Source organism: Macaca mulatta, chromosome 9, assembly GCF_049350105.2.
Source record: "Macaca mulatta isolate MMU2019108-1 chromosome 9, T2T-MMU8v2.0, whole genome shotgun sequence".
Classification (NCBI taxonomy): domain Eukaryota; kingdom Metazoa; phylum Chordata; class Mammalia; order Primates; family Cercopithecidae; genus Macaca; species Macaca mulatta.
In genome coordinates, this window is record NC_133414.1 from 78,080,396 (window position 1) to 78,103,234 (window position 22,839).

At 53.3% G+C, this 22,839-nt stretch overlaps 1 protein-coding gene across 1 annotated transcript in view; it reads right to left on the reverse strand.

Annotated features, from left to right (window-relative positions):
- Positions 1–22,839, reverse strand: part of CDH23 (cadherin related 23) — a 422,351-nt gene that overhangs the window by 282,784 nt on the left and 116,728 nt on the right. The window lies entirely within an intron of this gene.

Below are 22,839 nucleotides of genomic sequence, written 5' to 3' on the forward strand. Positions count from 1 at the left end.
GATCAGGAATGCAAAGTGGGCCCGGAACAAGACACTGGCTGTAATTTACACAGTGTCTTTGGGCTTACCCAGAGGTTACAAGCACCATCCACCCGCCCCTAACCAGTCTGCCCTTCCTTCAGTCCTACTGCTGTCTTTCTCCTGCTCCATAAACCACCAGCTCCAAGCCATAAAAAGTACAATGAGCAGTCTGGATGGAAGAGACTGGGCATGGAGGAGGCAGTCAGCCATGCTTCCCTGAAGAGCTGCGGAGGGCACAGGCAAAGTGAGCCCAGCCCCCAGGGGCCCTCTCCTGGCAGCCTGCATGGGGAGGGGAAGACGGGGGCTCTACAGGTATCAGGCCAGGAATGACTGGCTTCCTCGGCTGGAAGAACCTCTTCCCTTGGCCCGTCCAAGCCAGGTGGGGCCTCCAGGATGTTGGAATTTGGAGCAAGAACGAATCCCACAGATCCCCAAGCCTTGCTCCTTGGTCTGGAACAATATTTTGGGACTGTGCCAATGTCCAAACCTGTCATATATCCAGGGTCCAGCACAGGCAGCAACTGCCATTCTCAGAACAGAGCCACTGGACAGCAGAAGTCAAGGCAGAGGAAAGAACCTTAAAATGTCATGGGGTTGAACATTTCAGGGAAGCGGCTCTGACCATCACATGAGTTTAACTGTTGGTTCTGATGTGGGGGGTGGTGGCACAACTGGGCTGGAAAAGCAAATGGGTCTGCTTGTCAAGCTGGCAGGATTCTTCTGAACTTTAGGAATGAAAGGTATTTCAGTAAAGTGTAGGGGTCAGAGAGTTTTAAGTAGAATTATTTCATTTCTGTATCAGTAGCAAAAGACTGACTTGAGTGAGGGCAGCAGCAAGGATGGGGCTGTGGGGATCCCGCAGCGATGGGAAGTTTTTCTCAGCAGCGATAGTGCTGTGGTGGTTGCTAGGGGCAGCCAGTACCCCCAGACATGGGAGTGGCAAGAAAACTGAAAAATCAGGACAGGTGCACCGTGGTGGAGTTGAGGGGCCTGTTCCGTGGGCTAGTTTATGAGCCAGCCTGACCCAGATTCAGCCCGAGAGGATGGACACTTGTCTCCAAAGTTTATGGATCAGGGGTGGGCTGGAAATATGCTGGCCACTTGGAAGGAACTAGTAGGATCTGGGGACAATCATGCATCTAGGATGGGGACAAGATTGGGCATCTCAGAGCAAAGGGATGCAGCAGTGCCTCAAGGGACAGCCTGACACACTTAGGAAATGTGTGGGAAAACACTGAGCTGTTTATCATAAAATCAGTAAAGAAAATAGGATGGTTAAAATTCAGACCCTGGCCGGGAATGAGGAGGGGACAGTGGGAGCTTCAGAGGAGCTGCTTCCTGAAACCTCAGGAAAAGATAATGCCAGGAAATGGGAAGTGGGACAAGATCTCTTTCCTAGAACAGGGTTATAGATTTAGACAGCTGGTGTTGAGAGTGGGCTGGGGGAGAGAATATTTATTTGCACGTCTTGCTCTGCCACCCCATCTACTGTCCCTGCAGCCACCAGAGACCCCTCCCAAAAGCACAGCTACAACTGTATCCTTCCCTGACCCCAAAGCCCTCCAACCTCTCCAGTGCCTCAGAGGAGAAAATCCAAACCACTGACTGGGATGTGCTGGGTCCTGTGTCACATAGCTCTAATCACCTGTGCTTTTAACTTAGGCTGCCCCAACTAAGTGCCTTCTGGCCTCTGCAGCCCCAGCTTGGGGGGTATGTGTGTGTGTGTGTGTGTGTGTGTGTGTGTGTGTGTTTTGTGTCCAGCCAGCCTAGGGTCACAATTGCGTGGGTTTCTACTTGTCTCCCTCATTAGACCTCAGGCTTCTGGGGGGCAGGGCGGTGTTTCATTTGTGTGCCTTCCATGTCCCAGAAGCCAATGAGTATTTGAGTATTTGTTGAATTTATTACTCATAAAATCAAAGGCTAAATACAGCACGGCACAGCCTAACCCTGTGAGGTGGCAGAGATGCATTCCTATCCTCATTGTGCAGACAAGGAAGCCAAGGTCCAGATAATAAGTGACACTCAAAGCCACCTGACTGATGGCAGAAACAGGATGAGAATCGGAGGGGTCTTGTGATTCCGGAGCACACCACGCCGCTTCTCTAAGTTGCCTTCGGGGCAGGCAGTGGCAGCAATCCATGCTCTACAAAGACGTGGTCCCACCCAGGAGAGGCCAGAACACAGGGAGAGCCTCACACCCACAGTGCCAGATACAGTGCTGGGCACACACAGACAATTCAAAATACTCGGCCAGGCGCAGTGGCTCACGCCTGTAATAGCAACACTTTGAGAGGCCAAGGCGAGTGCGTCACTTGAGGTCAGGAGTGCCAGACCAGCCTGGCCAACATGGTGAAACCCCGTCTCTACTAAAAAATACAAAAAATTAGCCAAGCGTGGTGGTGGATGCCTGTAATCCCACCTACTCGGGAGGCTGATGCAGGAGAATCACTTGAATCTGGGAGGCGGAGGTTGCAATGAGCTGAGATTGTGCCGCCGCACTCCAGCCTGGATGACAGAGTGAGACTCCGTCTAAAAACAAACAAACAAACAAACAAACAAAACAACTTGCCAACATCAAACTTAATCCTTCTCATCAGAAGGTCCTAGTCCTTAGTATAAGCAAAGCTCAGGACTGGGGACTCAAAAGGCCAGGTTGCCCGAGTCTCCATCCAGTCCCAGAGGGAGTTACAAGTGGACCTCAGAGAGGGCCCCCCTGGGAGGGCTTCTGCCATGGGGTGTGCTGGCTGTGGCCCCAGCCTCTGGATCTGGAAGGCTAAGGGTTAACTCACCTCTCCAAGTTCCACCAGCTCCCCTCCACCCCTGACGCTCAGTGCTCTTAAAGAAGGGCCTGCCATTACCCTGATTGGACTCTCCAAGGTAATCGGGGCCTCAGAGCCCAGCTGCTCGGTTGCAGGCGCTGTCTCCCTCAGATGCAGCCAGGAGGCTGGCGGAGAGCAGTCTCTGTGAGAGGCAGATGGGGCTGTAATGAACTGAAGACGTGTGACAGCTACAGAGGAACAAGTTCATCAATTAGAGGCTCCTTGCCCAAGGGCTTCTGGGAAGGGCTGTTGTCGGGGAAGGAGAAGGCTGACTGGGCTCCCTCCAAAGATCCTGATGCCTCAAGCTGACTCAGTTCCCCATCTTAGGCCCTTGGAGGAGTCTCAGTCCCCCTTCCTGGCTCCCAAACAGCTTCTTCTACCTTTTGCTGTGGGGTCTCTCTGAAGGACTCCCCATGTTTGGGAGGAGCTGGCTGGTAGTTTCCCTGGGGACTAGGGGTCTTTTGAACAAGACTGAGAAATATTTAGTCCAGCCCCAAACTCTTCAACTCCTTAGAAAATCAAATTTGTGAGCAGAATGGAAACACTGACACTATTGCTCCCCTCTTTGGCTCTGAATCACACATTCAGAGACCAAAGGAATAAAGAAGATCTTGGTCCAAAGCTGACCCTGAGGCACCACGATGACACAGAACCAATCTATGTGCAGGAGTCAAAAATGTCACCACTTCCTGCCTGCACAGGAAGTGCCAAATATGGGTGTTGTCTACGGCTAGGAAGACAAGGGCAGTAATGGCCCATGGATGCTCTCTGGTCCTCAGCCCCTACCTCAGCTCCCCCTCCCTACCCAGCCTGGCTCCCCATCCCTACCCTAGGGCTGGGAAGGGTAAGCCATGCCCACTTTCCCAAGGGTAGGGTCAGGCTAAAGAGCACAGAGCAGTCACTCTAGTGGGGTGAGTGCGGCTACTACTTGTGCAGGCAAACGCTGTGGGCAACTAACTCAGACACATCTCAACTGCATATATTTTAAAATAATGGGCAAATGGGCATCTCAGAATTGGAAAATACAATATTTTCAGAGACATGTGGGTGTCAATGGAGGTTGAGAATCATGAAGAGGTGATGCTGGGCTTATGACCTTATGCAGGGAATGAGGGGACACTGATTGTTTGCACTGGCAAAAAGCTGGAATGCAGCCCAAGGGTCCACAGCTGGGGGAGTCTTGGCAAAGGAAGGACAGCTCTGAGGCCTCTTTGCTCTTTATAAACCCTGGTAAGCCAGTTACAAGCTAGTCAGAGGTTCACACACTGCTGCTACTGAGCCCAAGGGCTGGGTTCAACCCCGTGGCAGCCTCTCAGGGGTGCACTGTCATAGAGCCTATCCCAGCCAGCAAACATGGACCCGTGTGGTGCAAATGGCAGGGAAGCCTATGCCAGCTTGACATAGGAAGAATTTTCTTATGATGTAGAGATGCCTGAACTTGCCACAAAGCCAAGAGCCTCATGCCAAAGCAAGGTGTTCAAACAGGTTCTCTATGGGTCACGCATGTTCTGGGGTCTGCTGGCCAGCTGTGTGACGGGGGCCAGGCACATTCTGGGTCTCTGCTTTTTCATCTGCGTGATACGAAGACTGAATGAGCCTTCCTCCAAGGTGGTTGAAGAATGAAACGATGCCTAGAAAGTGCTGAGCACAGTTTCTGGCCCATGGGACACGTTCGGTAGGATGAACTGTGCACAGGACACTGTGCATTGGTCAGACAGAAGGTTGGGGGGGTGAGCGTTCCGACTCCTCCCTCTTCTGATGGTCACGAAGGCTATGAATGCCAACCCTCGTTGGAGACATGTGAGATGAGAGGCTGTTAGAATGGTAGGTGCTTGGGAAAGAGGGAGAAAGATGTGATAGCTCTGCTCACCTGTAAGACCTCGAGAGACCCAGCCTCACACCTGCCCCCCGATGCCATGCCAGCCAGGCAACAAGAATGACAGCACAGTCCCTGCGGTCCTTGGCAGAGCAACACAGAGTGGAAAGGGGGTGCTTTAGGCCAGGCGGGGGTGGAGAACGGCTTGGCAGTCTGCAGAGGTCTACTCACCTGTCCTGGGACTGACTCTGGCTGCCGAGAGGCCCCACTGTGGGCACCGGCAGTGTGAGAGGAAGGCCTGAGCTGACCAGACAGAGCCAGGAGAGGTGGGCCTGTCTCTCCTCACCCAGCCTGGCCAATGGGTCCAGAGCCCCCAAGGAGGGCTTGTTATATGCCAGTGGAGTCCTGTGTAAGGAAAGCCTGGCTGACAGAGATAAGCTGTGGCATCCCAGCACTAGCCCGGGTTCTGAGGAGCTGCTGAAGCACATATTAATGGGACCCATTCAGCTCAGCCCGCTTGGCAATTAATAACCGGCCAGGCAGAGACTGAGTTTGGGGAGTGTGTGTGTGTGTGTGTGTGTGTGTGTGTGTGTGCATATGCTAGGGGAGAAGGGGTAAGCTGCAAGCTGGGGTGGGTCAGTCTGTTTCCTTAAGGACACCTTCTCCTTGCAGCAGACCTGTTCCCACCCCAGGCTGGGTGAGAGGGGCCTGTCCTAGCTTAACCCTTCCAGCTGAGTTCAGTGGGTGAGGAGGAGGTGGGAGGCAGGAATGGGCCTGTTTCTTGGGCTTGTAGGGCTCAGGTGGCCCGGAGCCACCCAGCCAGGTGGAGCTGGGGGTGAGTAAGGGAGAGACAGTCTTGAAGTATGAGTGTGATACACTCTAGTTTCCCTTCTCCTCAATTTCCATATTCTGCTAGATGTTCTGAGATTGGAAGGGTGTGTGATGGAGGCAGGAACAGGGGTATGCAGAAGCATGCCATCTGGTGCTTTTGTGACAACATAGAAAACATACCCTTCAGAGTGGACTCTGCCCTATGAGTGCACAGCTCCATGAGCCAATGGCCCCTCTGTGCCGAGAAAAGCATGCTCCTTCCTCCAGACAAGGCCACCCCGCTCCAGGATACGCAGCTTCCTGAGCAGTGAGCAGTGCTGGGCTGCATCTCACCAGCGCTCTCCTCCCTGTACAGGGCACTACATGCACGACCCCAGAGGGCGGCCCTGCTCCAGAACTGGCTGTTGTCACCCTGGGTGGGTCCCTCCCAGCTGAGTCCTGTGTTGAACATCTGGGTCACTCTTGCTTGGCCCATGGCCCTGGCTGCTTCCTAGAACCTTCAAAGCGAGGTGGGAGGACCAGCAGCACTGGTATCGCCTGGGATCTTGGTGGAAACAGAGTCTCAGGCCTCACCCAGAGCTACTGAATCAGGGTCCGCATTTTAACAAATGCGCAGCTGACTCATATGTGTGTTAAAATATGGCTGAGAAGACACTGGGGTTGTCCAAATACTGGCAGAGGTGGAGTAGAACATGGGAGAAGAGAGACTCAAAGTTGAGAGTGAGAGACCCTCCCATAGAACAGGGGAAACAGACGTGTGCTAACCAAAGACAAAGCAATGAGCAGGGGGTTTGGGGATGCAGGAAACAGCCTGTTCTGCTGGTTTTAGTGCAGTGCCCCGTCCTCCTGCTCAAAGACCTATCATCAGAGACCCTCCCACATCCCCAGCCTGTGGGGGCTTTGGCTATCTGCCCCAGGTGGGCGGAGGCCCAGCCTGGCAGCTCAGAGTCCCAGGGGAGCATGTTGCAGGGCACGCTTGGGTCCCCAGGGTGGGGAATAGGGTTATGGGGGCCTGGCTCTACTCCTTGCCAATAGACCCCCATCTCTACAGAGACCTTTCATCAGGATTCCCAGGCTGCTGCAGAGGCCCAGGCACCTCAATCACTCCTATCGCGCTGGTCGCAGGAAGAGAATAGCTTTCAGCTCAATTACCCTTCACATTCCAATATCATAACGCTCCGATGAGGCTTTTTAACCAAAAACAAAAAAGCCGTGTCTGCCGCAGGCCGGCTGCAAGGCCAGCCGTGCAGAAGGGACGGGCCTGCCTGCCTGACAGTCACTGGGTGAGTTATGGGAAGGGACCTGTCCCAAGGCACTGGCCAGGCCGAGGGGACACTGAGGTCCCGGGCCTCAGTTTACCAACATATGCCCTGCCTCTACATTAACTGTTAGAATTTGATTGACCCATGACCTTGTTTAGGGAGAGAACACCGAGACCCAAGTCCCAAGAGGCCTGGCGGTGGAGTGACACACCGCAGGATGGTCTTTCTTGTCACAGTAGCCCTGTCTTCTCTTCCTGGGCACAGGAATGCTACCAGACCCTTCTTAGTGCCATGGCATAATGGCATTATTCAGCCAGGCCACGGCCTGGGGAGCTGGACTCTTGGTTTACATGTCATTACACACCCTTTGGTTCATGTGTTTCTTATAACACTGACCAGCCAGGAAGCTAGCCAGAGCCAAGGTTATTAACCCCACTGCACAGATGGGTAAACTGAGGCCTAGAGAGATGAGATGAGAGGTCCCCAAGCATATGGAAGCATCCCAGTTCAGCCATGGGGACCAGGGAGATGAGGTCTGCTCCAGCCAAAAGGGTCCAGGTGGATGCAAGCTGGTCTCTCCTCTCCTATGCTGGATGCAACGTGCAAGGGTCCCCTGCGGCAGGCAAGTCACACTCCTAAGCGCTTCATGTGCATTGCAGAAGCCTTATAAGGTTTGCAATCGTCCCCATTTCACATGAGAAAAACTGAAGCTCAGAGAGGTGAAATCACTTGTGCAGGGTCAGAATTCATACCCAGGCCTGGCTAACTCCTGGTGCCCTGGTCTTGCTTCTCTGCTACCTTCAAGATGGAATACCTCTAAACCACCCCAGGCATGGGAGAAGCTGTCCCCATGTGGACATTGTTCTCACGGGGAGACAAAACCAAGCGTCCAGGCCATGAACTGTGCATGCCCAGTGAATGATCAGACAGCACACACACATCCCACAGTGTCCCATCCCACGTCACACTTCGGAGGGCTACACACAGGGCCCAGAGGAGGAGGCTGGGCTGCTGTCTTCCAATCAGCTGTGCTGCATCGACCTGGCCAGCTCAGTGCTAATGGCCTTGATGGCAGCATCCCCTCCCTGTGTCCTGCTGGCCTCCCGCTGGCTGTGGCCGATTTGCTCATGATTTAGCACTTGGGGGCATTGACCCGTGAGGGAGACACCCGGGACAGAAGGAGGCAGGGCAGCTGTGGCAGCTGAGGTGTGTGCACGCGTGCGTGCCCTGTGCAGGGGCGGGAGGCTGTCTCTTCAGGAACAAGCTGCCCAGCCTGGCTCTCTAAGACTGAGAGAGGCGTCTGGCATCCCCACCCTACTCTGTCCTATATTGCCCTAGGGCACTAGGGTGGGGCTGGAGAGAGAGGGGTGGCGGGAGACCTCAGGAAGACTGCAAGGTGCCACAGCCCAGGCGTCCTGCCCTACGAGCCCAGCACCACTCTCACAATGGTCTGTCATCTGCTGGGTTCTCTGAGAACCCCGGCCACATGCACCTGACATTTGGGAATAAACGCCTCTGCAGCCCAGCCCTTGGTCAACAGAAGCGCAGCATGGTAAGGGGCGCAGGGAGTGACTAACAGAGTCCACATCCCATCTCTGCTCTGCGACATGGGCAAGACAACCTCTCTGAGCCCCAGCTTCCTTATTTATTTTATTTTATTTTATTTGTTTGAGACGGAGCCTCGCTCTGTCACCCAGGCTGGAGTGCAGTGGTGCTATCTCAGCTTACTGCAAGCTCCGCCTCCCGGGTTCACACCATTCTCCTGCCTCAGCCTCCGAGAAGCTGGGACTACAAGCGCCCGCCACCGCGCCCGGCTAATTTTTTTGCATTTTTAGTAGAGACGGGGTTTCACCATGTTAGCTAGGATGGTCTTCATCTCCTGACCTTGTGATTCACCCGCCTCGGCCTCCTAAAGTGCTGGGAGCTTCCTCATTTTTAAAAGGGGGAGAATCCTAATGCCTTGGCCACAGATTGGTTATAAAAAGCACCTGAGTGATGCATGCGGTCTCCATGATCGTTATTAGTATTGCTGTTCAGCGTTTCCCCTCCGTCCAGTACCACTGGGCTTTAGAGGTTCAAGGAAATGATAAGATACAGACCCATTTTTTATCATTTGTGAATCCTGGAGCTTGCGACTAAGAGGTCCCGGGTGTCAGACACGCGGTATAAGCAGAAACTGGAGAAGGAGGACAGTGCAGGGAACGGTCTATCTGAGCCCATGCCGGGCCTGTGCCCTGCCCCTTCTCCTTCATGCCCCTAAATTCAGGCAGCCCTTTTGCATCTTTTGAGGCCTCCACCCACCTCAGAAATACAGAAGCAGGCAGAGAGCTCAGAAACAGGGGAGGCCCCTCTTCTCACCTCGGACCCAGGCAGTCCCTGCTTCCTGCCTCCCGGGCCCATGTGTAGAGCAGCAGGGGAGCGCCGGATGCTGCAGTGGGGGCAAGTGCGGGGGTGGGACAGGACAGCGACAGCCACTTTGCCAGGCTCATCTGAAGCTCATCTGACCCAATTCTACCGCCTGGAGGAAGACGTGCTTGATACATGCCACAGGAGGACCAGGGACCTGGGAACCAGGGCAGGGCCCGGCTTTCTTGTAGCACCAAACCTGGGATGGGTGAACCCCCTGCTCCACCCCTTAGCGATGCGGAGGGCCGAGCTTTTGCTGGTGGCTGTCTGGGTCCTCAAGCACTGGGTCTTGCATCCTGTTGCTGTGGGTGAAGGCTTTCAGCCAGGATCTGCTGGAGGCCAGGGACCAGGTCTCATTCCTCTTGTGTCCCCAGCATCAAGCATGGGCTTGGCACCCAGCAGGCCCTCAGGCAATGTTTGGTGAGTGAGTAGATGAATGAATGAATGATGGCGGGATCGGCACATGGAAGTAACACTCCAGCATGCTTCTGCCACTCTGCTGTAGCAAACCAAGCAGGGACTCCTCTTTCTCTGGTTTCTGGGCTGCTGCCAAGAAGCCAGGTTTCCCAGGAGGGTCACGGATGCTCAGGCCCCTGCGGAAGCCTCCTCTGTGGTGTCCCAGCAGCGTGGTGGCCACTTGCTGGATGTAGCACCCCCAGCACCCCGTACCTGCCAGCTCTCCCTCTCTCCACACCTACGGCATGGGTTCCTGCCTGCAGCTAGCAGCTCTGGGCTCCTGGACTCTCCCACTCCACCCCTCCTGGCTTCCATGGGGCCCCTTCCCAGGCAGCTGCCCTCCCCAGTCCTGGATGCTCTGCCCACGGCTGGCCCTCGTGGATTGTTCCCAACAACCACCAACCTCCCACTGTTGTGCAGACAACCTGCTTCCATCCTCCTGCCTGAAGGGCCGCAGAGAAGCAAGGGAGGCAGAGCCTGGGGGTACTGCAGGGGTGCACTTTAGAATGCATGCCCCACTGCCCTGCCTCTAAAGCACTCTGCATCAGTTTCCTGTGGCTGCTGTAACAAGTTACTCCACACTTAGTGGCTTAAAACAACACAGATTTATCACCTTATAGTTCTGAAGGTCAGAAGTCCAACACGGGCCTCAGGGGGCTAAAATCCAGGTGTCGGCTGGGCACAGTGGCTCACGCCTGTAATCCCAGCACTTTGGGAGGCCGAGGTGGGCAGATCACTTGAGGTCAGGAGTTCAAGGCCGCCTGGCCAACATGGTGAAACACAGTCTCTACTAAAAATCCAAAAATTAGCTGGGTATGGTGGTGCACGCCTGTAATCCCAGCTACTCAGGAGGCTGAGGCAGCAGAATCACTTGAACCCGGGAGGCAGAGAGGTTGCAGTGAGCTGAGACTGCACTAGAGCCTGGGTGACAAAGTAAGACCGTCTCAAAAAGTAAATAAGTAAAGAGTAAAAGAAAATAAAATCCAGGTGTCACAGGCTGCATTCCTTCTGGAGGCTCTAAGGGAAATCTGTTTCCTTCCCTTTTTGAGCTTCTAGAGGACACTCACATTCTTTGGCTCCTGTCCTCAAAGCCAGCAACATAACAGCCTCAGATCCCCCTACTCCGCTCTGCATCCACTGTCATGTCTTCTCCTCTGACCCTCCTATCTCCTTCTTAGAAGTACCATGGTGATTACAGGGGCCCCACAGAGATAAGCCATCTCTAGGCCTTTAACCGCAAAATCCCCTTTTCCATGTGAGGTCGCAAGTCACAGGTTCCAGGAATTTGGATATGGCCCTATTTGGTGGGCAAGGGGGTGTTACTCTGCCTACCATGCTCCAGCCCCATTAGATGACACGATTTCCTCCAGTAGCCCTGAGTGAGGTATCTTCCTTTTGCCACCAGCTGCCTTTGACTCTGATGAGGCCAGACTCGGCCCTTCTCCCACGGCCTGGCAGGGCGCTCGGACTGCACTTCTGAGCTACCTTCAGCATGGGTCTTGGAAGACAGCACATCGAGAGCTGGTTCATGGAATTTCTCTCTTAAAGGATATGGACTACAGAGGAGGAAGAGGAAGCTCCCTGAGGGCAGGGACTGCATCATGCAACAAATCCACTGAGTCCCCACTGGGTGGCAGGCCCTGAGGGTCCATCCATGGTGGAAAGCCACATGTCCCTGCCCCTGCTTTCACAGAGCTCACAGTCACATGTGAGAAGCTAATAGTGATCAAATAGTCCTGCACATAAGTGAGTAATTACACCCCAAAGCTATAGGAGCTCTGGTGCTCTGAAAGCCCAAGAACAGAAGACTCTTTCTGCATTGGGAGGAGGGATGAATCAGGAATGGAAGATCCCAGGGGAAGTTGGGAGTTCATGAAAAATGGGGAGGGTGATGTGTTCCAGGGAGGTGGAAAGGCCATGCAAAGGCCCTGTGGCATAGTGCCCTTGGGGACCACCAAGAAGGTGGAGGTGCAGGAATACAGAAGAGCAGGGGAAGCAATGTTTAAGGGGAGGCTGGAAAGGGGGCCGGGATGAGACCCTGCCAGCCTCTGGGCTTCTGGTCGTCAGCCTCAGAGCACTACAGAAAGGTTTCTGCAACATCCCTGGCACATCCCAGGGACTCAATACATTTGAATGAATAGATGGATGGATGGAGAATACATGAATGAGCCTCTCTACCCTCCTCCTGCCCCTCACCAGTGACCTGCCCCATCCCTCCCTTCTTCACGGCAACGGTTAAACGGGATCTCCGAGGCTTGCTCACTTATTTATTTATTTCCCCCCGGCTGCTGACGCCGACCCGAGCCTCCCGAGTGTGGCTCCGTGGAAATGTCTGTAATCACCAGCACACTTTAGGCATTACTTCCACACCATTTAGAGCTTTCCGCCCCAATAGCTGCTATTGCATTTCCCTCCATCTCCATCTTTTGGGCTGTGTTGGGCGGAATATTTTTTCTAAGGTTTGGTACTCCCCGAGTTTGAGGGATCTGATGGTTTGGGGGAGGTGAGGAGAAAGACAATGCTTTAGAAGAATTTATTATTCTTCTCCCATTGCCCTGGCCCTGCCCCAGCCTTGACCAGGAAAGGAAAAAAACAATCAGTTCAAGCCGCTAAGAAGCCTTTAAAGATTTTTGTGTTTTCCCATGCAGGACTGAGATTGGGTTGCTGATATGAACAGCAGATTTGTGGGAGGCTGAAGGTGCTGGAACACAATAAAGGTCATCTCGAATGAATCCCTCCCTTAACCAAACACCCTCCCTGCTTCCACCTTCTCGTCTCAGGGCCGGCTCCTCTAAAGGCAGCAGTTGGGCAGTAAACCCCAAACCCTGAGTGGCTACTCTGGGGGTTAAATGCATCTGGGCTTGCTTTGGAGGGCAGACAAGAGCAATAAGCTCTGAGACAAGCTGTGTGATCTTGGACAAGTCACTTAACCTCTCTGGGTGTTTTTCCCCAGCTCTAACATGGAGACAATCACACCTTTCTTACCAACTGGAAGGACTACACTGAGGATGGAAGGAGACAGTATGAGGGAAAAAGACCCCTCTCCTTTTTTCTCTTCTCCTTCCTCTCAATCCAACTTTCCCCCATCCCATTCACCCCCTGGGATTCCCCTTCACCCATCCAGCCTCTTATCCCAGCGCCTAGGCAGTTCCATATCCACCTGAAAGATGACCCTGGATGAGGGAGAGAGTGTCTCAAGGTAATGACTACAGGGGTTAGCTCCCCCGGTGCGTGCAATGTATAGGCGGACTGTCCCATGTCACCTGCACAGTGGTGACCTTGTGTCAGCACCACACGCATTTGATCAGAGACAGTAAGCTTCCCAGTGACACACAGATGTAAGTGGTAAGAGGATTCAAACTCGCCTGTGGTACTCCTAACACAGTACTCCTAACCAGTGTGGGGAGCGGCTCCCAAGAGGAAGCTGGCTGCCTGTTCCCAGGGGCCTACATGATAACAGAAACCCACTGGAATGGATATAATAAAATGACAATGGGCAAAAGCAAGCCACGGGGTTAGAAGCCAGGACAGTGGCTACCTTTAGGGGAAGGGAGAGGGACAGGGAGAGGCGCAGTGGGATCTCTAGATGCTGGCAAGGCTCTGCTTCTCCATCCGGGTGCAGTTACACAAATGCATTCACTTTGTAATCACTCATAAAGCTGAATATTTATGAGTGCTCGCTTCTCCATATGTAAGCTTAAGTAATACATTTCCTCAAAAAATAAGACAAAACAAAACCTGTGTAAGCTTGTGGGGACCTGCCAGAAAAAATTCTCCAGGAATTAATTCATGCCACTGGCATGAGGCTCCAGACAGCATGGAGTGGACGGGCCCAGGTCGAGCAGTCCCATTTCCAGAGGAGCGGCCGAGCCCTGGAAGCGAGGTGACTCGCCCAAGACTCCCGGCTGAGCTGCACCTGTCTTACTGTGCACAGGCAGGCGACCTCTGCTGTCTGCAGGTGGGGGGCCAGGGGCCACCCCAGGAAGGAAAGGCTGGGCCAAGGTCAAGAAGCAGAGGGCCCACCTGGGAGGGGGGTTTAGAAGCTCAGATGGGTGGGTATAAGGAGTAGAGACTTGGGCCTCCAAATCCAGAGGACAGAGGACTAAGTGAAGAGCCCGGGGCTGGCGCTCAGCAGCGGCTTCTGAAGGGGATATGTGCTCTGACATCTCTAGCACTTGGCTTGCTTTTCTGTAAAATGGGGATAAAGGACCAACCTCCCCACCTCTCCCACGGGATGGTTCTGAGGAAGTAAGTGTCGGGCTTGGCTCATGGCGGGAAGGAAGATGGTGCTGTGGGCTTGGATGGCAGCATTTCATGGGAGGGGGCAGCAGGAACAAAGGCTAGGTGGCAGGAAAGTGATCACTTGGTATTGAGGATAGCAATGACAGGAACACCAGGGGCTCAAAGCCTCACACGGATGGGATGGATTTCTGAAATGCAGGGTTTGTGTCAGCAACGGTGGGAGGCGTGGGCTCAGACTGGGAGGTGCAGGGATCAGAAGGGGTCAGTGGGAAAAGGCCTCCCACACCATTTTCCTCTCTCGGGAGCAGGATTGGGAGAGGGGACCAGCCTGAGCCCACGACCCTCTGTGGCAAGGACGTGAGTGGGCATTGGGCTCTCTGGGGCTGGCAGTGCCCTGTGCCTGGGAGGTGGGCTGGCTGATCAATGATGAAGACAGTGAGTAGGGATGCTTACATTGTATCTAGTGATTACGCCCTGGGTGACATCTCTCGGTGGCATTATCTCATCTGGAGAGAAGAGCAGGCTTTTTAATAGATGGACAGGCGGCTTCCACTTAAGGTTATTATAAAGAGGGAGAGCCCAGCCCTCACAGCTTCCAGCCAACACCACAAAGTTGCTAAGTAATTAAAGGCTGCTAAGGAATCAGAGAAATTATAATAATTCCATCAACTCAAAGCTTGCACTCTCTCATTTTCCCCCTCCTGGTTTAGAAAACAAGGTGGGTCAAGGCAGCCTGCACACACATCAAAACAAGCCTATTGTGTGGTGGGCCTCCATGTCACAGGGGCTGCCAGGCCTGTCCTCAGGCTGTTCGGACAATACATGAACTTGTTAGGATAAGTGAAGGGACCAAAATAAAAACCCTAGAGCCCCCAGAAACAGGAAGAACAATAGCAGCATGCTGGTGGCCGATCAGATACCTGTGGACACCTGTGACCTGCATCAAGAAGGCAGTCCAGGCCCACTGCTCATGGAGTTTGGAGAGCTGCCCAGAGGGGAGCACCCTCATCCCAGCCCTGCTCTGGACACTCAGGCCTTACCTGGGAAAACAGTGCTGTGCCTCTGGCCCAGGGCTGGGCTCTGTTTCATAGGTTCTGGAAGCCAGTTCCTGAGAATCTTCCCCAGCCACCTTTGATGGCCTGTGCTTTGCCACTAATTGCGGGGTGACCCTGGGCAGATCCTTCACCCTTACTCAGTGTGTTGCTTGCCCACAGAGTGTGCGGCCAGATTAAGTCACCTCTAGGGTCACCCTGTGCTGTTTTCACAGAGTCTACATGGAACACTCTAGGCCTATTATCAGCTGTTTCTTGATGACTCTTTCGTTTTTTTCCCTTGCCATGTCTTTATGTTTCCCACACATTTCCTGACTGCCACTGGAATGTCAGTTTCCTGACCACCAATGCCCTGACTTCAGCCAATCAGTCTACGGGGATGAGTCCATCTGTCGAGCTCCTCGGGCTTTCAGGCAACTTTCCTGAAGTTCTCAGAGCTTTTCGTAACAATGGTAATACTCTTCAGGCCAGGAGAGAGGGCTCATGCCCGTGATCCCAGCACTTTAGGAAGCCGCAGCAGGCAGGCTACCTGGACCCAGGAGTTTGAGGCCAGCCTGGGCAGCATGGTGAGACCCTGTCTCTACAAAAAAATACAAAAATTAGCTAGGCATGTTGGTACGTGCCTGTAGTCATAGCTACTCAGGAGGCTGATGTGGGAGGATCACTTGAACCCAGGAGGTTGAGGCTGCAGTGAGCTGAGATCATGCCATGCCACTGCACTCCAGCCTGGGTGACAGAGTGAGACCCTTTCTCAAAAAAAAAAAAAAAAAAAAGAAAAGAGAAAAAGGTAATACCCATCAATTACCAAGTACAACCTATGTGTGCGGTGCTTCATACACGTGCTCTCATTAAACTTTTACAACTCAGTGTGTCCCTATTTTACAGATGAAAAAACTGAGGCTCAGAGAGGCTAACAAGTTGCTTATGGCCTCCCAGTGTACAGTTAGAGCTCACACGTGCACAGCCCCATCACAATGCAGGAGAAGTCTGGTCCCCATGTCACAGATGAACACAGGTTCTCACGATACAAAGCTGCCCTTGACTGTAGGTGGGGCCTTTCTAGACCCTTGGTTTCCTAAGTCTGCCCCCCACTTGGGGTGCCCCACTGCCTGGAGGAAAAGGCATACAGGCAGAAGACCCTGTACCCTCCCTCCAACAGGCCCTACCACGGGGGCAATGAGACCATTTAAAAGAAAGGAGCTGTAAGACGGCAGACGGACTTGGTGTGCGAGGCTGACAGCCCAGCACTGCAGCAGAACTAGCAGGCAGCTATCATCTCCTTCCATTTAGAGGTTCTTTATTTAAAGGGCGGGGGGCACAATAAAAGGTGTCCCGGTGCGTGCAATAGAATCCCTAATGCTTGAGAGCTGGGCTCCGCACAGTCCGCCTGCTTCGTATTCATGGCAGAGGGTCCCGCATCACTGCAATAGAATTATATGGGCCCCCAAAGACTCCCAGCTAGAATCGGCGAGGAAACCGATGTAATGAAGAACATTATTACCATTAAAACAAAATAATAATTTTAATTACAGCTGGGCTGCCTCTAGCTCCTGCTCCCGTGCTGTCCTCTTTCCTAGTGCTGAGGGTGGTGGAAGACGCCCACAGCCTTGACCACACCCCCAACAGGCATGGAAGCAGGTGGTGTTACAGGGGACACGAGGGACCAGGGGTCCTTGGCTTCACCCCACTGTGTGGAGGAGGAAGCAAGCAGCCTCCGAGTGTGTGGCTGGGCTGAGCTCGGGGCCCTGGTTTTGTGGGACTCCATTGACTCTCTCCTTGGCACCTAAGAACCAGAAGGAGGTGGCAGAAAATGTTGAATCTTCCTTGCGGCAAGGGGAGCAGGCTGGCATTTAGCCTGTGTGTGTGTGGGCAGGGGAAGGGGGTCATCCCCTGCTTCTCACAAACAATGCTGCGTGCACAGTTGATGACTGAAATCACGGAGGTGGCTCTGAGGCACACTAACACTGCAGGCCACAAGAAAGGGGTGTCACTATGACCTTGGCTGGGTCCTGAGCTACAAGGTGATGCCCAGCAGGGATGGTCCTCACTGCACAGAGCCAGCAGTGGGCTCTGAGTGCAGTTTCTCCACTGGACCCCCTGAGCCTGGGCAAGAGGCCCAGAGTTCCCTGTCGCTTCCCCCAGCCAGGGATGGATCAGGGCCTGACCCCTGCAACTTATGGCAAATCAAAAGCGGGCCATTGCAAATTGCAAAACAATACATGCAAAGATGCTGGAAGGTGAGAATGAGTTCAAAAGACCCTCTGGGAGGCAGGACACAGGATGGAAGATGCTGCAGGCCTATCTGATTCTGGGGGACTTGGAGAAGTCAGTGAATTGGTCTTGGCCTCAGTTTCTCTCATCTATAAAATGGAAAGAATAACTCCCCCCTAACTTACAGAGTTGTCATGAGGACAAATGAAAGATAATGAAAACACTGGGAGATACAGAAGATGATATTATTTAAATAAGAACACAAACATACACACACACACACACACACACACACACACACACACACACACCCCTCAGGACTGTGTAGGAAGCCCTGCTGCTCTGCCCACAAGCATATGTCGATTCAGCACTACAAGCCCAGAGCTTGCTGTCCCGGCTGCCGCAGGCGACGGCATCTGTCTGCTGTGAGAGAGCAGGGCTCCAGGCATGGGTCACTGTGCTGACAGAGGGGACAGACCAGGGAAGGGGCAGGCACCTCAGGGTGGTCGCCGAGGGCCATAGAGACACCATCTGGGGCTGCCGCTCAGCCAGAAAAACCCACTCTGACTGTGGCCTGCAGGAGTCCAGAGCCCCTGCGATGATTTATTGGTTTCCCTCTCCCAGATCAATAGGTGCATGGTTATAGATGCAGAGGGGCCGCCAAGGCCCGTGGCCCCAAGCTATAAATTAATACGGCCTGTCGAGGGGCTGCCTCTCCTAGCGTGGGAGATGACACGCTCATGAGTGGAGCTGTCACCTCGGGGGCCACGGCAGGCACAAGCCAGCGGGAGCCCCCTCGAACCTCCCCCGCCAGCCTCTTACTGCAACCTGAGGATGCAGTTTATAAATCATTCAGCATCTGACAGGCACGCCATGCGGGAAGGTAGCTGGGGCACTGCTGCTGGCCGCGGTGGGTGCTAATAGGTTGGCCTCTTGGACCAAATCCAACTCTGTACGCTCTGGGCCCTGTCTGGCCACCACTCCAGGGCTCCTCACATGCCAAAGCACACAGGATGACAGGGCTGAGATCCAGGAACTACTGGGCACCAGCAGAGAGCAAGGATGCTTTCAGTGCCTGGGAGGAAAGTGGGGTGCAGGGCACATGTGAAAGTGCCATTGTCAGCTCAGTGCCAGGCCTCACCGCTCTTCACCCAGCCCTGGCCCATGCACAATAAGGAAGCCCTCACCTTGGTAGACCAGCTGGCCAAGGCAAAGCACTTCATGTAAATGCTCCTTTTGTCCTCACACCACCCAAGAGGCAGAGGTTGCCGCCTGGCTGTCTGCATTTGTGAATTCCATTCACTCAAAAGACACCGAGCACGGTCCATATGCCAGGCCCAGGGCAGGGTGCTGAGGATGCACAGATGACCAAGCTCAGTCTTTGCTTAGTCTGGTGGGAGAGATGGACATACAAACAACAGCCACAACCATTTCCTGAGCACGCACTTATCCTGGGCCTGGGCTGAGCACTCTACGTGAGTGATCTCATTTACTTTAATCCTCACTATGAAGTTTGCAAGGCAGGTATAATTATTTCTACTTTGCAGGTAGAAGTGAAGCTACTTGTCAAAAAGTCGTGCCACCCCAGGCCTGCCTCCTGATCCTGGCTCCATCCCTTGACTAGCTTTGGGCATGCCATGTAACTGTCCTACTTCAGTGTCTGTCTCAGTAGGATGGGAATGACAGGAGTGGCTGCCCCAGGAGGTGGTTGTGAGGGCTCCCTGAGATTCCATGCAGAAAACAGTGTTGGGCACACAGGAAACCAACAACAACAATAAATTTATTATTACTGTCACCAGAGAAATAAATTATGTATTTGATCTCATTGACAAATGGCATCCAGGGATACCCTTCTCTACGCCTTCCCATCTCTAGTAAGGAGGTACAGGGAATGAGCAGCTTTCATCCTTGTTAAGGGACATGGAGAGGTGGTTCAGGTTAGTGGGGCCCAGGGCCAGGAGGCATGGCTTTGGCTCTGACCCTGATCCCAGCCAGCACTGAGGCTCAGGCGAGGACCCTCCATCTCTCAGGCTCCCAGGATCTCACCCTAGCTCCAGCCCTTCCCCATAGTAGCCTCATCCCTGCCTCAAGCTGGTCACCTGAGGCCATCGGACAAGGATCTGTGCAGCACCTGTCACAGAGACCTGGGCAGGGACCCAGAGGCTCACTTCCAGCCTGGCTTTATTTCCGTGAGGTAACAGTGGAGACCTGCAAAGGACACACACCCACCTAGCCACTGTCCCTCCTCAGCAGTGTCTCTAATCATAAATCAGAGTTGACTTTCCTCTGGGAAATTCCCATATATGAAAATAAGCTATAGGATCCCAGAAAGTGAATGATATTCATAGACACCATAGTCTCTTTCTCTAACGAACTCCTACTCAGCCTCTAAGGCCCCAAACAAATAGCCCCCATGTACAGACCACACTGTTTGCAATATACTATGCACATACAAAGCTACCGTGGCATTTAATACATTTAGATGTAGTTAGACATTCACTTACTTGTCTTTCTCTTAGTAAAATTGCCTTCACCAAGGACAAAGACCTTGGTCTTAATCACCAGCCTTTTATTGAATATACCATGAGCCACAGGCTGTGCTAAGGACTTTTCCTAGCTACATTCTCTCATAGCAATCCTGCAAGACAGATATTGTTGCTCATCTTACAGATAAGAAAGCTGAAATCCAGAGAGGTTAAGTCACTTGTCTAAAGTCACATGGCTGGCAAATGGTAGCATCTTTTTCCTACCCTGCATGCCCAAGTCAGCTCAGAATCCCTGATCCTGTAGCTATTCAACAAATGTTTGTTGTGTTCATTAAAAAAAAAAAAAAAAAAAAAAGGTCAGATCCGAGCATGGTAGGTGAGATGTGGGCTTTGAAGGACAGGCAGAGTTGAGTTAGGCTGAACTCCAGTACTAGTTAGAAAAGTACAATGTGTGTGTGTGTGTGTGTGTGTGTATGTTAGAGAGAGAGAGAGAGAAACAGATATGTATCCATTGCCATTGAATTGACTCTATGGCTGACAGGAGAGTTCATATGAAGGAATAGCAGAAGAGAATACTGAAAAATAAGTTGGGAAAGGTAGGTTGATGCTAGATGGATAAAGGCCTAGACTGCCCAGCTAAAGAGGCTGAACTTGTCAGAACTTCAAGGACACAGCCATCTCTGAGACTCCAGCAGGTCTTCCAGATTCCCTGACCCAGTGAGCCACCTGGCACCACCTGACTTCTAACCTCACATCCATCTTCCTGCCTAAACACCCCAGCACCAGGGTCACCTCCCTGGGGCACACTGGAGGGCTGAGGGGGTGGCCCTGGGAGGATCAGGGAGGGGGCAGTGCTGAAGGTCAGTGAGGCAGGCACGCGCCCCTAACGGAGGTACTGGAGCAGCACCGCTGGGCACAGACACAGGCAAACACGTTTGAGCAAATTGGTACGCCATAAAAGTCTATTACAGCAAATCAAACAGCAGTCAGCATGACAGCCATTAGCTTGAAATGAATACACGGGGACTTAATGAGGTCTGTCGAGGCTGGCTTGGTGAATTAAGTTGCCAATTCTAGCAGGATTTCCCTTTTCTTTACGGACTTGAAAGCATCTACGCTGCCTCGTTAGGACTTCGACAAGTGAATTGCCGGGCCTTTCACCCTGATAAAATGGATAATTACATGGAGAACAGCTTAGTGAGGGGAGTGGGGTGGGCAGGAGGGGAACCAGAACAAACAAACCCAAACACACACCTGCCTGGCTTCTCCTGAGCTGGGGGCTGGACCCGGCAGAAGCTTTCAGAGGGAGTGGGGGCCCAGGAGAGGCAGGCAGCGGGGCAATGCCTGGTCTTGAACTGCCTCCCATTCCCTGCTGTTCCTGGCCTGAGGACTTGGGTCCAGGTGGGCCATGTCTCCAGGCAGCCATGGAGGGGTTGAAAGTTCACATCCAAGATGGGCTGCCCTCAGCACCTCTCAGAAAACCTCTAGTGGGATCCTCCAAGGCTCCCCAGGCCTGGCTGTTCTCAACATTACCAGAGGAATTTGTTAAAAATGCAGCTTCCTGGACTATCTCTCCCCAGCCTACTGATTCACAACTGCGGGGGTGGGGAATATGCTTCCTAACCAGTCCCCCGGGAAATTCTGCTGGGGCATGTTTGGGACCCTCTGATTCATCACTTCCCCAACACGCAGTGCTAGACGGCTGGAGGGAAGTGGTCCTCCTACTTCTGCTTGCATAACTCCAGGGATGGGGAGCTCAGCACATTCTCAGCAAGGCAGGGGCACAGACTGTGTGTGCATGGGTGTGTGTGGGCAGTCTTATTATTAGGAAGCTCTTCCTTAGATAGACCTGGATTTGCCACCTTGTAACTTTCTCCCTGTGCCAGTCCCTGGGTTCTGCACACAATAGTCTCCATCATTATTAGGGCCCTAGATGGCTGAGATGGCCAAGAGAGGAATTGAATGGATGGAGGTGGCCACCAGAGCTTCTCCGCCATCCTGCAAAGAACGATAAGGTGCTGAAGGATGGGAAGGAGCTTCTCCTGCTGGGTTTTGTCCTCTCATCATGTGATGTCAGCCCTGGAAGGGGCTGGGTTCAACTCCCTAGTTTGAAAGCTGTAGGGCCTGAAGCCAGCAGACTAGAACCCAGGTGTCCTGACTCCAGTTTCTCTCTTCCCACGAAACAGCACAAGAGCAACCACTGCTTATCTCAGCCAGACTCTGCTGGAAACCCACCTCCTCCAGGAAGCCTGCTGAGATTTCTCTGATCACCCTGGCAGACCCTGGCATTCACACCTAACAGGGTCTGCAGTGCTCTCCCACCCCATTTCTCTGGCTTGCACCCTCACCCTGTTCACATTTGCAGGGTCCTTTGCTGCTGAATCACACCCTAAAGAGCAGGGGCCTGGGGTTTCCAGGGTGACCTGAATGCAAGCAGGAAACCTTGGGCTCATTTCCGGGCCAGGGACCAGTAGACTCTGGGCTGGTACTCCAGCTGCGGTCAGAGCCAGGCAGCTAGGTTCCAGCTCAGGTGACCATACCAGGCCAGGGCTGGTCAATGCCAAGATGCCTCAGATCAGGAGTGGCCAGGCTTCCATCCAGCTGATATCACATCCCCACTGGCCACACTGAGCAGCCCCAAGCAGGGCATCGAGTATCAGGCCACTAAAGCAACCGGGGATATTTACACATGAGCAAGTAAACCACATAGGCCTTCCTCCAAGGACGGTGTGTCCTTCGCAGCTGGCCCCTCTCAGGCTGCCCTCTCCTTGTCAGATGGGTATCAGGCAGGCCACTGTATCCACCTGTCCTTTGTTTTCATTAGATAAGGAGGGCTGTGGCACAGAGAGGTGAAGTGACATGCCCAAGCACACCCAGCAAGCTGGGAACAGAGCAGGGGCTGGACCCAGGGTCTCCTGCCTCTAGTTCTAACTCCTGTCATTCCACATTCCTGCGGCCTCCCAGGTCTCTGCACAACGACAGCCTGGCTCAGAGCCAAGCCCACAGCAGACATTCAATAAATATTTGTTAAATAAATGAATGAATGATTGAAGAGACTCTCTCCTTGGAGGCACAGGCCTTTGGAGAATCCCAGGGGATTCCAATAGGGCCGAGTGTTGGAAGTCACATCTCCTGAAGCAGGAGAGAGGAAAAGGCTGGCCCGCAGCCCAAGGGCGGGAGAGGAGGGACGTGACCCCTCGTCCCCTTGCCAGTGCAGCTCCCTGCTGCCCCATGAGA